We start from the raw sequence: 14667 nt of genomic DNA, 5'->3' as shown, positions 1-14667 counted from the left end.
CAAGGAGTCGGACACAACTGAAGTGACTTAGCACGGCATGAGAAAACTGTAGCTGAGAAATTTTAAATATCTTGCCAAGGCTGAACAAGTGGTGAAACCAGGGTTGAACTCAACAATCTGTATTTCCAAACCATGTTTCTCAACCACTATGACATAACACCATCTAAATATGAAGAACACTTATTTACTTATGTGGGCTAATTCTGTGTATTGATGGGGGAAAAAATCTCACCTCCCTCTATGTTAATGCATAGATGCATAATGTAATGCTCCAGATGCATTACAATCATTCTTTATATTGGGTTAGCTTGTAAGTTTGTTCAGATTTTTCCCTAAGAAGTAACTGAAAAACCCAAAAGAACTGTTTGGCCAACCCAATACTTTCAACTCCCAACTGCCCTGTCTGTTGGTCTTTCCTTCTTGCCTCATTTCCCACGCTTTATCCAGTTGAAAATATTGCACAAGGGCTCATCTGTCCATTGGTGGTCTGTGGCTAATCCAGGTTATGTGTTAGTGGGAAACAGAGAGCAAGCGGTCTGGCAAGCAAGCGGTCTGGCAAGTAAAGAGTTTCATTCTATTCTCGTCCTTTTCTAAAACCCTCAAGTCATGATCCAAAACAGTGCCTAATCTTCTGCCTGGCTTCTCACCAGGACTGTCTTTGAGGCTAGGCATACTGAGGCTGAGGTCATGGTGTGTGACTTTTCATCTTTCACAGCGTATATAAGGAGAAGCTCAAAACTGATGGGGAGGCAACTTCTACTGTGTGCCCACTTTGTACCAGTCTAGCTACTCTCTATAAACTGTTTCCTGTGACCTTTACAACAGCCTTTGGAAGTGGGAAGTACTCTAATTATCTCAGAGGGAAACGAGGTGGTCCCAGTTCTAGAAAAATGTCCACATTCACACCACTTGTTTAAATATTTATTTATCAGCTGCACTGGGTCTTCATTGCTGCACACGGGCTTTTTCTACTTTTGGCGCATGGGAGCTTCTCTCTAGTTGCAGCAGGCGGGCTTCTTGTTATAGTGTGTAGGCTTCCCTTGTTGCAGAGCGCGATCTCTTTAGTTGTGGTGTATGTGGGTTTAGTTGTTTCCTGGCCTGAGTGAGTGAGTGAAGTTGCTCAGTCCTGTCCGACTCTTTGCGACCCCATGGACTGTAGCCCAGCAGGCTTCTCTGTCCATGGGATTCTCCCACCAGGCTTCTCTGTCCATGGGATTCTCCAAGCAAGAATACTGGAGTGGGTTGCCATTTCCTTCTCCAGGGGATCTTCCCAATCCAGGGATCAAACCCAGGTCTCCTGCATTGTAGGCAGACGCTTTAACCTCTGAGCCATCAAGGAAGCCCTGGGAAGTTTCCTGGCATGGGGGATCTTCATTCCCCAACCAGGGATCAAACCCAGATCCTCTGCATTGGAAATCAGATTCTCAGCCACTGGACTACCAGGGAAGTCCCTCATATCACTTTAAATGGCAGAACAAGCATCAAACTTACTTGATTCCAAAGCCTGTGCTCTTTTTTGCTATGTCAGTTACATCCCCAGGGCTAGGAGTTATTCAAGGGTAAAGAGCTATGGGATTACAAACTCCCTGCATGAGTACCTTTTGATAATAAAACCTATTCTTTTGTGAGCAATTGCTAAGTGCACACATGCTCAGGCACTTCAGTTGTGTCCAACTCTTTTGTGACCCCATGGACTGTGGCCTGCCAGGCTCCTCTGTCCATGGGATTATCCTGGCAAGAATATCAGAGTGCGTTGTCATTTCCTCCTCCAGCATTTTCCTGACCCAGGGATCGAATGCAGTCTCCTGCATTGGCAGGCAGATTCTTTACGACTGAGCCATCTCGGAAGCCCACAGTTACTAAGTGCCAGGCTCTTTGCTGAGAGCTTTGCATGTGTCTGCTTAATTTAATACCTCACAAGTCTATGAGATAGGTACTGTCATGCTTACTAAGTATCAGCCACTGTTCTAAAATCTTGACAGGAATTACTTCATTTAATCTTCATGACAACCCTGTAAAGTAGCCATCATTATCATCCTGTTTTACAGATGAAGAAAATAAGGCACCGAGAGGGTGAATCACTCGCTTAGTATCACACAACAATCACAGGGCAAGATGCACTGCAGAGACCACCCTTCTGTGCTCACTGAGCTCAGCTACCTCTTACCATTTGTGTTCTCACCAGAGCCCTCTTCCTAAAATATGGATCCAGTTGTATCTATCCTCCTCCTAAAGATCTGCAATAATTTCCCATTATTTCTGAAATAAATTTCAAAAATATTTGCTCTGCATTCAAGGCTCTTAACACTTTCACTTGCTATATTCTATTCTATTTCTCCTTTTGATTAGCTGTTACATCTACTCTAGACTAACCGCCACTCCTAAGCTAGCTAGCCATACTCAGAAATTTGTGTATTGTTTTTTTTTCCACAGACTGGAAGACTCTTCTTCAGGTTTCAGAATCCAAATCAATATTCGAGCTTCCCACAATGCCTTTCTTGTTTCTTTTCACAGAGCAACCCTCGCCTTCTTCTGCACTTGTGTATACCTATATAATATCATGTCTTTGACCCTGCTCTGCATTACATTGTAATGTTTGTTCCTCTCCCATTCTTATGAGATCCAGTATCTCTTGAGGTCAAGAACTGTCTCTTATTCACATTCCAGTGACTAGCAGTTATATAGAATTTTTACATTCATGAACATTCTTGAATGAACAAGTCTATGAGCAAGTGTATGAAGGTCTGAATATGTTTTTAACTTTGAGAGAAAAACAGAATTTCTAAGTGTTATTGAAGTAAAATTCATAATAAGTAAACAAAAATTAATTCTGCATTGTGTGTGTGTTACTGATAAGAGTACAGCGATATTTTATCTTTTTGATAAAACTGACACATCAGAAGTATTCACTTGTTCGACAAGATTTTGATGCAAAGGAGTTCTTCCTTAGTTGGAGAGATGAATAAAGGGGGCCTATGATATTAGGCAGGGGTGGCAGCTGGGAGGAGCCACCCCATGCTGGACGCCAGGGGCAGCGCCCCAGGCCAGGGGTGGTGGCTGGGAGGAGCAACCCAACGAGCAATGGCTGCACGGACGCAGGAGGGCCTAGAGGAGACATCCCACACTGAAGGTCAGGAAGGGCGGCAGTAAGGAGATACCCTTCGTCCAAAGTAAGGAGCAGTGGTTGCCCTTTGCTGGAGTAGCTGTGAAAAGATACCCCACGTCCAAGGTAAGAGAAACCCAAGTAAGATGGTAGGTGTTGCGAGAGGGCATCAGAGGGCAGACACACTGAAACCATACTCACAGAAAACTAGTCAATCTAATCACACTAGGACCACAGCCTTGTCTAACTCATTGAAACCAAGCCATGCCCGAGGGGCCACCCAAGACGGGCGGGTCATGGTGGAGAGGTCTGACAGAATGTGGTCCACTGGAGAAGGGAATGGCAAACCACTTCAGTATTCTTGCCTTGAGAACCCCATGAACAGTATGAAAAGGCAAAATGATAGGATACCAAAAGAGGAACTCCCCAGGTCAGTAGGTGCCCAAAACGCTACTGGAGATCAGTGGAGAAATAACTCCAGAAAGAATGAAGGGATGGAGCCAAAGCAAAAACAATACCCAGCTGTGGATGTGACTGGTGATAGAAGCAAGATCCGATGCTGTAGAGAGCAATATTGCATAGGAACCTAGAATGTCAGGTCAATGAATCAAGGCAAATTGGAAGTGGTCAAACAAGAGATGGCAAGAGTGAACATAGACATTCTAGGAATCAGTGAACTAAAATGGACTGGAATGGGTGAATTTAACTCAGATGACCATTATATCTACTACTGCGGGCAGGAATCCCTCAGAAGAAATGGAATAGCCATCACAGTCACCAAAAGAGTCTGAAATACAGTACTTGGATGCAATCTCAAAAACGAAAGAATGCTCTCTGTCCGTCTCCAAGGCAAACCATTCAATATCACAGTTATCCAAGTCTATGCCCCAACCAGTAATGCTGAAGAAACTGAAGTTGAACGGTTCTATGAAGACCTACAAGACCTTTTAGAACTAACACCCAAAAAAGATGTCCTTTTCATTCTAGGGGACTGGAATGCAAAAGTAGGAAGTCAAGAAACACCTGGGGTAACAGGCAAATTTGGCCTTGGAATGCAGAATGAAGCAGGGCAAAGACTGAGAAAGTTTTGCCAGGAAAATGCACTGGTCATAGCAAATACCCTCTTCCAACAACACAAGAGAAGACTCTACACACGGACATCACCAGATGATCAACAGCGAAATCAGACTGATTATATTCTTTGCAGCCAAAGATGGAGAAGCTCTATAGAGTCAACAAAACCAAGACCAGGAGCTGACTGTGGCTCAGATCATGAACTCCTTATTATCAAATTCAGACTGAAATTGAAGAAAGTAGGGAAAACTGCTAGACCATTCAGGTATGACCTCAATCAAATCCCTTATGATTATACAGTGGAAGTGAGAAATAGATTTAAGGGCCTAGATTTGATAGCTAGAGTGCCTGATGAACTATGGAATGAGGATCGTGACATAGTACAGGAGACATGGATCAAGACCATCCCCATGGAAAAGAAATGCAAAAAAGCAAAATGGCTGTCTGAGGAGGCCTTACAAATAGCTGTGAAAAGAAGAGAAGCGAAAGCAAAGGAGAAAAGGAAAGATATAAGCAAAAATGCAGAGTTCCAAAGAATAGCAAGAAGAGATAAGAAAGCCTTCTTCAGTGATCAGTGCAAAGAAATAGAGGAAAAGAACAGAATGGGAAAGACTAGAGATCTCTTCAAGAAAATTAGAGATACCAAGGGAACATTTCCTGCAAAGATGGGCTCAATAAAGGACAGAAATGGTATGGACCTAACAGAAGCAGAAGATATTAAGAAGAGGTGGCAAGAATACACAGAAGAACTGTACAAAAAAGATCTTCATGACCCAGATAATCATGATGCTGTGATCACTAACCTAGAGCCAGACATTCTGGAATGTGAAGTCAAGTGGGCCTTAGGAAGCATCACTATGAACAAAGCTAGTGGAGGTGATGGAATTCCAGTTGAGCTATTTCAAATCCTGAAAGATGATGCTGTGAAAGTGCTGCACTCAATATGCCAGCAAGTTTGGAAAACTCAGCAGTGGCTGCAGGACTGGAAAAGGTCAGTTTTCATTCCAATCCCAAAGAAAGGCAATGCCAAAGAATGCTTAAACTACTGCACAATTGCACTCATCTCACATGCTAGTAAAGTAATGCTCAAAATTCTCCAAGTCAGGCTTCAGCAATATGGGAACCATGAACTTCCAAATGTTCAAGCTGGTTTTAGAAAAGGCAGAGGAACCAGAGATCAAATTGCCAACATCCACTGGATCATGGAAAAAGCAAGAGAGTTCCAGAAAAACATATATTTCTACTTTATTGACTATGCCAAAACCTTTGACTGTGTGGGTCACAATAAACTGTGGAAAATACTGAGAGAGATGGGAATACCAGACCACCTGACCTGCCTCCTGAGAAATCTGTATGCAGGTCAGGAAGCAACAGTTAGAACTGAACATGGAACAACAGACTGGTTCCAAATAGGAAAAGGAGTGCATCAAGGCTGTATATTGTCACCCTGCTTATTTAACTTCTATGCAGAGTACATCATGAGAAACGCTGGACTGGAAGAAACACAAGCTGGAATCAAGATTGCAGAGAGAAATATCAGTAACCTCAGATATGCAGGTGACACCACCCTTATGGTAGAAAGTGAAGAGGAATTCAAAAGCCTCTTGATGAAAGTGAAAGTGGAGAGTGAAAAAGTTGGCCTAAAGCTCAACATTCAGAAAACGAAGATCATGGCATCCAGTCCCATCACTTCATGGGAAATAGATGGGGAAACAGTGGAAAGAGTGTCAGACTTTATTTTTGGGGGCTCCAAAATCACTGCAGATGGTGATTGCAGCCATGAAATGAAAAGACACTTACTCCTTGGAAGAAAAGTTATGACCCACCTAGATAGCGTATTCAAAAGCAGAGAAATTACTTTGCTGACTAAGGTCTGTCTAGTCAAGGCTATGGTTTTTCCTGTGGTCATGTATGGATATGATAGTTGGACTATAAAGAAGGCTGAGCACCAAAGAATTGATGCTTTTGAACTGTGGTGTTGAAGAAGACTCTTGAGAGTCCCTTGGACTGCAAGGAGATCCAACCAGTCCATTCTGAAGGAGATCAGTCCTGGGATTTCTTTGGAAGGAATGATGCTAAGGCGGAAGCTCCAATACTTTGGCCACCTCATGGGAAGTGTTGACTCATTGGAAAAGACTCTGATGCTGGGAGGGATTGTGGGCAGGAGGAGAAGGGGACGACAGAGGATGAGATGGCTTGATGGCATCACTGACTCGATGGACGTGAGTCTGAATGAACTCCGGGATTTGGTGATGGACAGGGAGGCCTGGCATGCTGCAATTCATGGGGCCGGAAAGAGTCAGACCCAATCAGCGACTGAACTGAAGTGAACTATGATATTAGATGAAGACAGAGAGCACTGTTTTCTCAAACATTTTTGAACATAACTCAAGAAACTGACATTACATCTTGATTCCATGATTTTGTTGTTGTTATAATACTTCCTATCTGTATTACTGAGCTTCCCTGGTGGCCTAGATGGTAAAAAATCCGCCTGTGATGCAGGAGACCTGGATTTGATCCCTGGGTTAGAATGATTCCCTGGAGGAGGAAATGGCAACCCACTCCAGTGTTCTTTCCTGGAGAATTCCCATGGACAGAGGAGCCTGGGTGGGCTACAGTCCATGCGGTCTCAAAGAGTTTGACACGACTGAGCAACTAAACACAACACACAGCTGTAATAATGGTGCAGAATTTCTCCTTAGCGGCTAGGCAAATTCTCTTTCTGACCATGTTTTAAACCACAGTCCTTGCACTCTTAGAATTTACCCTGAAATTTCCTGGCTCCTTGCCTTTGCTTTTGTTCTGTACAAATGCCTGTCTTCCTTCCCATGACTCCACCTGTCACCTTGCACCCAAATTCTTTGCCACAGAGGTCCATTTAAAATGTCCCATTCTCCACAAACTCCTGAGGAAAACCAATGTCCTCATTCTCTGATACCAATGCATGGTGTTTATTTGTGTTCATAATAGCATTAATCATGTTTGCTTATTTCTGTCTCTCCTGAAAGAAAATGAAAGTCGCTTAATAGTGCCTGACTCTTTTCAACCCCACGGACTGTGGCCTGCCAGGCTCTTCTGCCCATGGAATTCTCCAGGTAAAATAATAGAGTGGGTAGCCATTCCTTTGTCCAGGGGATCTTCCCGACCCAGATCAAACCTGGGCCTCCTTCATTGCAGGTGAAATTTTTTACTCCCTGAGCCACCAGGGAAGTCACTGTCTGTGCCTCTAATGGATTATAAATTGATTGCAGAAGAGGATCTGAAATTTAGCTTCATGTTCATACCACTTTCCCTAATCCACCCTAGTCTCCGCTTGGTTCCTTTAGTGTGCCAAGCTCTTTCCAGTATTACAGCTTTTGGTTTCCTTTGCCTGTGTGGTAGACATCAATTGTAGAAACCACAATCAATTTTCCCTTTTACCCAAAATATGACTGTCTTGTGAGAGACTACATTTCCTAGTTGCCCTTTCATCTAGCTGTAGCCTTATAACAAGCCATCTGACAGCAGTAGCATATGAGTGCAAGGGATTATCTCATTCAACTCTCTCAACAACATATAGACAAGGCAGTGATATTATCATTATGTGACTTCACAAGGAAGAACTAGGCTTAGAAAGTTTCAGTAACTCAGTCAATTAAAAACTTATACTTCTAAAAATGCTCTTGTATGCTCATATATCTCTTGTGAGTTTGGTTTGAAAGAATCAGGTACACAAAATCCACACTGTTCTAGAATTTCTCTAATTGGGATCCAGGTCCTAGTGAATGACAATGATCGCACTGAGGCAGGTTAGTTCAGTAATAGCCTTTCTGAACATCCAGATGACCTTTCCTTTAAGTGCAATGTTCAGGCCATTTGTTTAAAGTTCTTCCTATATATCCATCTCCCTTCCCTTCCTGCTGGCTGGAAATGATAATGGGGAGCAACTCTGATCATCACAATGAGATGACAGAGTTGCCTTTCTAGCCTGGATCCCCAGGTTACTTTACAGAGCAGAGCCTGACAACCCATCCTGTATTAAATTGTGAAGGAGAAATGAGCTTCTGTCTTGTTTAGTCATTGAATTTAAGCCTATTATTAACCATTATCCTGAACTGACACGCCTTGAAACATCTTTCAACCAGTAAATCCTACTGGTATTTCAGATCTCAGTTTAAATACACTTCACGTCAAGAGGTCTTTCTGGGCCTCTCCATCTAAATGGTTTTCTCTTATACATCCTATTGATGACTCGGTTATTCTCTTAGAAAGTTCAGCACCAGCTAGAACTCCTCTTTATTTACATAACTGTTTGTCCCTCTCCCTTACTAAATGTAAACTCCATGACACTGACATGCTGCCCAGCACATCATTGGCTCTCAGTGAAGATGCGCTATGTAAATACAGCTAATAGCCATGATTTGGGCAACAACTGCCACTTGTTGAATATTTACAGTTTTTAGGAGTTGTACGAAGTGTTTTACATACATTATCTCATTTGATTCTCTCAATTAATACTATCAGTACCCTATGTTCCTTGGAAAAAATAGGTTTAGAGAGATTTAGTAACTCATACAGTCACACAATTCAAAGCTTATATTGTCAAGCTAACTCTGTGATTAGTAACAGTCAGGTGCACAATATCCAGACAGTTCTACTAATTGAGAAATCCAGGATTTCTGCTAATTGAGATCCAGATGCTAGTGAATGATGACCACACCAACGCAGGCCAGTTTAACAATAACATGTCTGAACACTCAGCTAACCTTATGTAACCAAGCATGGATCTTCCTGTGTCTGTGCAACTGCAACAAAAACAAAGCCCCAAACATTGTTTATAATTTAAAAGCTATCATCTGAAGCCTATGCAGTTAACTCAAGATGAGGCATGAACGAACATTATTTTGAAGTCTGTATAACTCAAAGGGGCAACTACAAGCTTTAGAACGTTTTTCTTTATTTTTTAGAGTCAAAGATTTGAGTTGGAATTTATTCATATTTCAGAGGTACACAGGATGATTCTGTTATTGCGTGTTTGTTGTTAAATATTCCTTTACATACCAGATAACCCAAGCCAAGAGTTTGATAGTTAGCAGAAGGAAAAACTGTAAAAACACTTGTGCAAAAGACTGGTAAGTAAGTAAGTAAGTGTTAGTCGTTTCAGTCACGTCTGACTCTTTGCGACCCCCTGGACCATAGCGCACCAGGCTCCTCTGTCCATGGGATTCTCCAGGCAAGAACACTGGAATAGGTTGCCATTTCTTTCTCCAGGGGATCCTCTCAACCAGAGATCAAACCTGGGTCACTGCATTGCAGGTTCTTTACCATCTGAGGCACCAGGGAAGCCAAGAAAGTATTAAGTCAGGAGTCAGGGAACTGATGGTCTATGTCTGCACTGCTCAGTATCATAGCCATCACTCACAGTGGCAATTTACATTTAAATTTAAACTCAAAAAATTTAAAACTCAGTTCTTCAGTTGCACCAGCCACTAGCCACATCTTAGGTGTCATCAGTCTCATATGTCTAATGACTATTATCTGAGAGTGTGCAGTTTGATGGAATATTTCCATTGTGCTGCGCTGTGTGCTGTGCTAAGTTGCTTCAGTCACATCCAACTCTTTGTGACCTTTTGGACTATAGCCTGCCAGGCGCCTCTGTCCATGGGATTCTCCAGGGAAAAATACTGGAAGGGGTTGCCACACCCTCCTCCAGAAGACCTTCCTGACTCAGAGATTGAACTCACATCTCTTACATCTCCTGCACTGGTGGGCAGGTTCTTTACCATTAGTGCCACCCATGGAAGCTCTATATATTTCCATTATGGCAATAAATTCTACTGGACAGCATTGTTCTAGAACAGTAAATTTTTGGTCTCAAGATACTTTTAAACCGTTAAAATTATTGAGGGTCCTAAAGAGTTTTCTTTAAGATATGGATTATAACCATTGATATTTACTGTATTAGAAATTACAACATAAAGTTTAAAATACCGACTCATATTCCATTAGCCCCAAGGGCAATGATATCATCACATATCACGTAGTCACTGAGACTTCCACTGAACACTCAGAGAGAATTGGTGGGAGGGTGATGAGGCATACACATTCTAATGTTATGAAGTCTTTTGACCTCACAGACACCCTGGCAGTGTCTCAAGATCTCCTAAGTGTCCCCAGACCACATGTGGAAAACCGCTGGTCCAGACCCCACTTTAGTGACCCTACTTTGTCACTACCTAATTTCTTCTTATGTCCAATCAATGGTCAGGGTTGTGCCAAGTGTTAAGCATTTGGCTGACAAAGGTCTGTATAGTCAAAGTTATGGTTTTTCCAGTAGTCATGTATGGATGTAGGAGTTGAACCATAAACAAGGCTGAGTGTCAAAGAACTGATGCTTTCAAATTGTGGTGCTGGAGAAGACTCTTGAAGGTCCCTTAGACTGCAATGAGATCAAACCAGTCAATCTTAAAGGAAATCAACCCTGAATATACATTGGAAGTACTGATGTTGAAGCTGAAACTAATACTTTTGAAACCTGATGCAAAGAGCCAACTCATTGGAAAAGACCCTGATGCTGGGAAAGATAGAGGGCAAGAGGAGAAGGGGGTGACAGAGGTTGAGATGGTTGGATGGCATCAACAACTGAGTTTGAGCAAACTCCAGGAGATAGAGAAGGACAGGGAAGCCTGGCGTGCTGCAGTCCATGGGGTTGCAAACAGTCAGACATGACTGAGTGACTGAACAACAATAAAAAAGTAAAACTAATCTGAATTTTTTGTCAAACTAGGCTTTTTTGAGGGGAAGGAAATGAAGACACTCTCATCCATAGACTATTTCTGGCTGAACTGAGGCCTAACTGCCTCCTCTAATGAGTACATTAGGGTTTGAAGTGATTTTTCTGCTTTGGTTCCAGTAGGTTTTCCACTGTGCTAAGAAGTCACAGTGGTTCAGGTTGCACAGCCTCAGTCAACAGCTTGATATTTACACTTCCAATTCTCCCAATACCTTTTGTGTTCATCGTGGTGTCACCGTGTTAGAAAGGATCTCTTAAAAGATCATTATGATGTTGCAAATGAATACAATTATGGAATTATTATGCTGAACACCTGAAACAATATAATGTTATATGTCAGTTATTCAATTTAAAAAGATCAGTATGCAGTACAAGTGATAAGTTCAAAAAGTATCAAAGTCCTGAATCTGACCTGAGCACGACTGAAATTATCTCAGAGTATTTGGTTTTAGACTAAGCAGTCACGGGTCCATCCCATCCGGTCCTAAAGTGTGAAAATGCTCCACAATGTTATTCCACATCTTGAACTTCAGAGCTGATACTTTCTCTGCAAAGGCACTATTTCTAAAAGTAAAAATTGATTTGCTGATAAAACACATTGTAGTTGGTTAACCATAATAGAATTTTCAAAAATGCATCTAATGAAAATATGGCTCTTTGCTGGGAATTCATGAATGTCCTGTCTGGTAATGATCTGAATTTGAATGATTTTAATGACAAAAACTCAAGAAAGATTCTGTAGATTTTATTACTGTCAAGATCCAATTTACCCCTTTCTAGAGTGTCTTTTTAGAAGGTACATGATGTTTGAAATACATAGTGAATGAGACAGGAATGGAAGAATTCCCATTGCAGTAGACCCAACTTGGTGAAACACTTCATCAAAGGAAATTGTTGCCTCTTCTCTTCTGAAGATTCTTTGCTAGTCATTGGCAACAGAAGTAACTCACAAATAATCTCTTTATTCCAAGAGTGACAAAGTCCTATTTCTTCTTTCTAGGTCATATTATTTCATCCTTCAAACTTTCAAAAAAATAAAAAAAATTTTTTTTCTTCAGTGAATCCAGTGTGTCTACCTTAAGCAAGTGGGACCCCTGAGGTCACCAAAACAAAGATTCTGAGGGGTTCTATTTGGCTGGGATACTAGATTGATCTGCTTTTATTCCAACTTCTTTCAGTATTTAAGCCAGGTCTACAATTGAAGGCAGTGATTGGTATAAGGAGGATCTTTGTCATGTATAACCCAAAGAAAAAGTTATCTCTGCAGATTATAACAGCCTGACTTCTTCTCCACTGTAAGCCTGAGCTTAGAAAGAAGAAAAAAAAGGAATGGGCACAATTCGATTATTGTTCTTGTTCTGTACTCAGTGAGTTGCTTCTCCAGCTTTGTTTTGGAAATGTCTCACTTACAAATATCTGACAAATACATAATCTGTAATTGTGTTGGAAACACATTGGGCTTGGCATCATGTGCTAGTTTGATCATCTTGATTTGAAAAAAGAGAACAGGCTTTGTAAAATAAGTTCTCTCTCTTTAGTCGCTAAGTCGTGTCCGACTCTTGAGACCCCATGGACTGTAGCCTGCCAAGCTCCTCTGTTCATGGGATTTTCCAGGCAAGAATACTGGAGTGGGTTGCCATTTCCTTCTCCAGGGGATCTTTCCGACCCAGGAATTGAACCCAGCTCTCCTGCACTGCAGGCAGATTCTTTACCAACTGAGCTATGAGGGAAGCCCAAGTTATCTATATTTAATAACTGTATCACTGCAAATTGTAACGTCTATGTAGCATGTTATAAAGGATTAGATCTATCCAAAATACTGTAAGTCTTCCAAAGAACTCTAAAATAGTATTTTTTTAAATCATTATGAGAAGCGTTGGCCTTAAGGTTAAAATTTGTATACACTGAGCACCAAGTCTCACTTTTGCTTCTGGACTTCATTCTTGCTCTCTTTCTAATGGGTGATCAAAAACTCTCTTTCTGTTAAGAGATCATTATCAATTTCTTCCATTAGGGCCAGTGCCTTTCTCTTGCAAGGGTGGAAGGTCAAGGTGTAGTACAAACTTGTTTGACCATTGCCCTCTGCATTGCTCCAAACTCACTAGCTCAAAATTACCCTTTTAAGGAAGTTCATGTTGTATTGTACATCTGATCTTTAGGGATAGAAACTCTACAATTCACTCCAGGCGCAGAGACAGTGATCGTACCCAAAGTAGATGTGTCTCGGTATTATCTGCCTTAGGGATAGAAGGGGGGAGAGTTTACCCTCCAGTATTGCCCAATATCCACCAAGAGGATTAACTGCCTTTCACTTCTAGCTGCTCCTGTGTCGTAGAAGTTCCAGGATACAAATTGAGAGACATGGTATATAGCCAAAGCCAAGTGCTATCAGGTTATACCTGTGTAGAGCTGTCTGCTGCATAAATGGTGAGCCAGGGGAAATGAGGCAGGACATAACTGAATAAAATAATTACAGATTGTTATAAGTAACATGAAAGTCTGTGGAATGTATGGGGATAGTTTCCTTTGATGCAAAAAACAAAACAAAACAAAACAAAACATCACACAAAAAAATGCACGCATTGTGGCTGAATTTTCTTGGAAAAAAATACAATTTACTTGCTTGGTACAGAATCTATGCAAGGAAATAAGATGAGCACAGAGCTGGGCAACATTATGCCCATCCAATATTCTGGCTACCCTCAGATCTCAATTTCTTGATATTCCTGCATAGCTACATTTAGTCCTAGCTTGTTGGGCTCTGAGAATATGACCAAGCAAAGTAGGTTGTGGTTTTATTGGTGGAGTTCCTTATGATCCTAATTTGATGGCTCACAGTGAGTCAATATATGGTCTTTGCTGTCAGCTCAATAGACTGCAGCTGCCTGCCCTTTAGTTGGTTTGGATCAGTGCCTGGGTTCCTTCTGTTGGATAATGGCAAAGAGAGGACAGCCAAGTTCATCACAGGCCAGAGATAAAGCTTTAGATAGCACTGATGATGGAAGGAAGCTAAGAGAAGCCAGAGAGGAGGGAGAAGAAAGGAGTGGCTCCCCTCTGCAGCAGATAAGAAATAGCACACTCAGATGTGGGCTGGGGTTGTATTCATGACTATGTAGACAGGGTGAGGAAAGAAAGGCTACATAATGAACTGAATCTCCCAATGACATCTTCTTTTTTTTAAAGTATTTATTTTTATTTGTTGGGCTGTACCAGGTTATGGCAGAAAGTGAAGAGGAACTAAAAAGCCTCTTGATGAAAGTGAAAGAGGAGTGAAAAAGTTGGCTTAAAGCTCAACATTCAGAAAACAAAGATCATGGCAGCTCATCCCATCACTTCATGGGAAATAGATGGGGAAACAGTGGAAACAGTGTCAGACTTTATGTTTTGGGGCTCCAAAATCACTGCAGATTGCGATTGCAGCCATGAAATTAAAAGACACTTACTCCTTGGAAGAAAAGTTATGACCAACCTAGATAGCATATTCAAAAGCAGAAACATTACTTTGCCGACTAAGGTCCATCTAGTCAAGGGTATGGTTTTTCCTGTGGTCATGTATGGATGTGAAAGTTGGACTGTAAAGAAAGCTGAGTGCCGAAGAATTGATACTTTTGAACTGTGGTGTTGGAGAAGACTCCTGAGAGTCCCTTGGACTGCAAGGAGATCCAACCAGTCCATTCTAAAGGAGATCAGTCCTGGGTGTTCTTTGGAAGGACTG

Source organism: Ovis canadensis, chromosome 6, assembly GCF_042477335.2.
Source record: "Ovis canadensis isolate MfBH-ARS-UI-01 breed Bighorn chromosome 6, ARS-UI_OviCan_v2, whole genome shotgun sequence".
In the NCBI taxonomy this organism is placed as follows: Eukaryota; Metazoa; Chordata; class Mammalia; order Artiodactyla; family Bovidae; genus Ovis; species Ovis canadensis.
Note: the sequence above shows the minus strand (reverse complement) of the source record.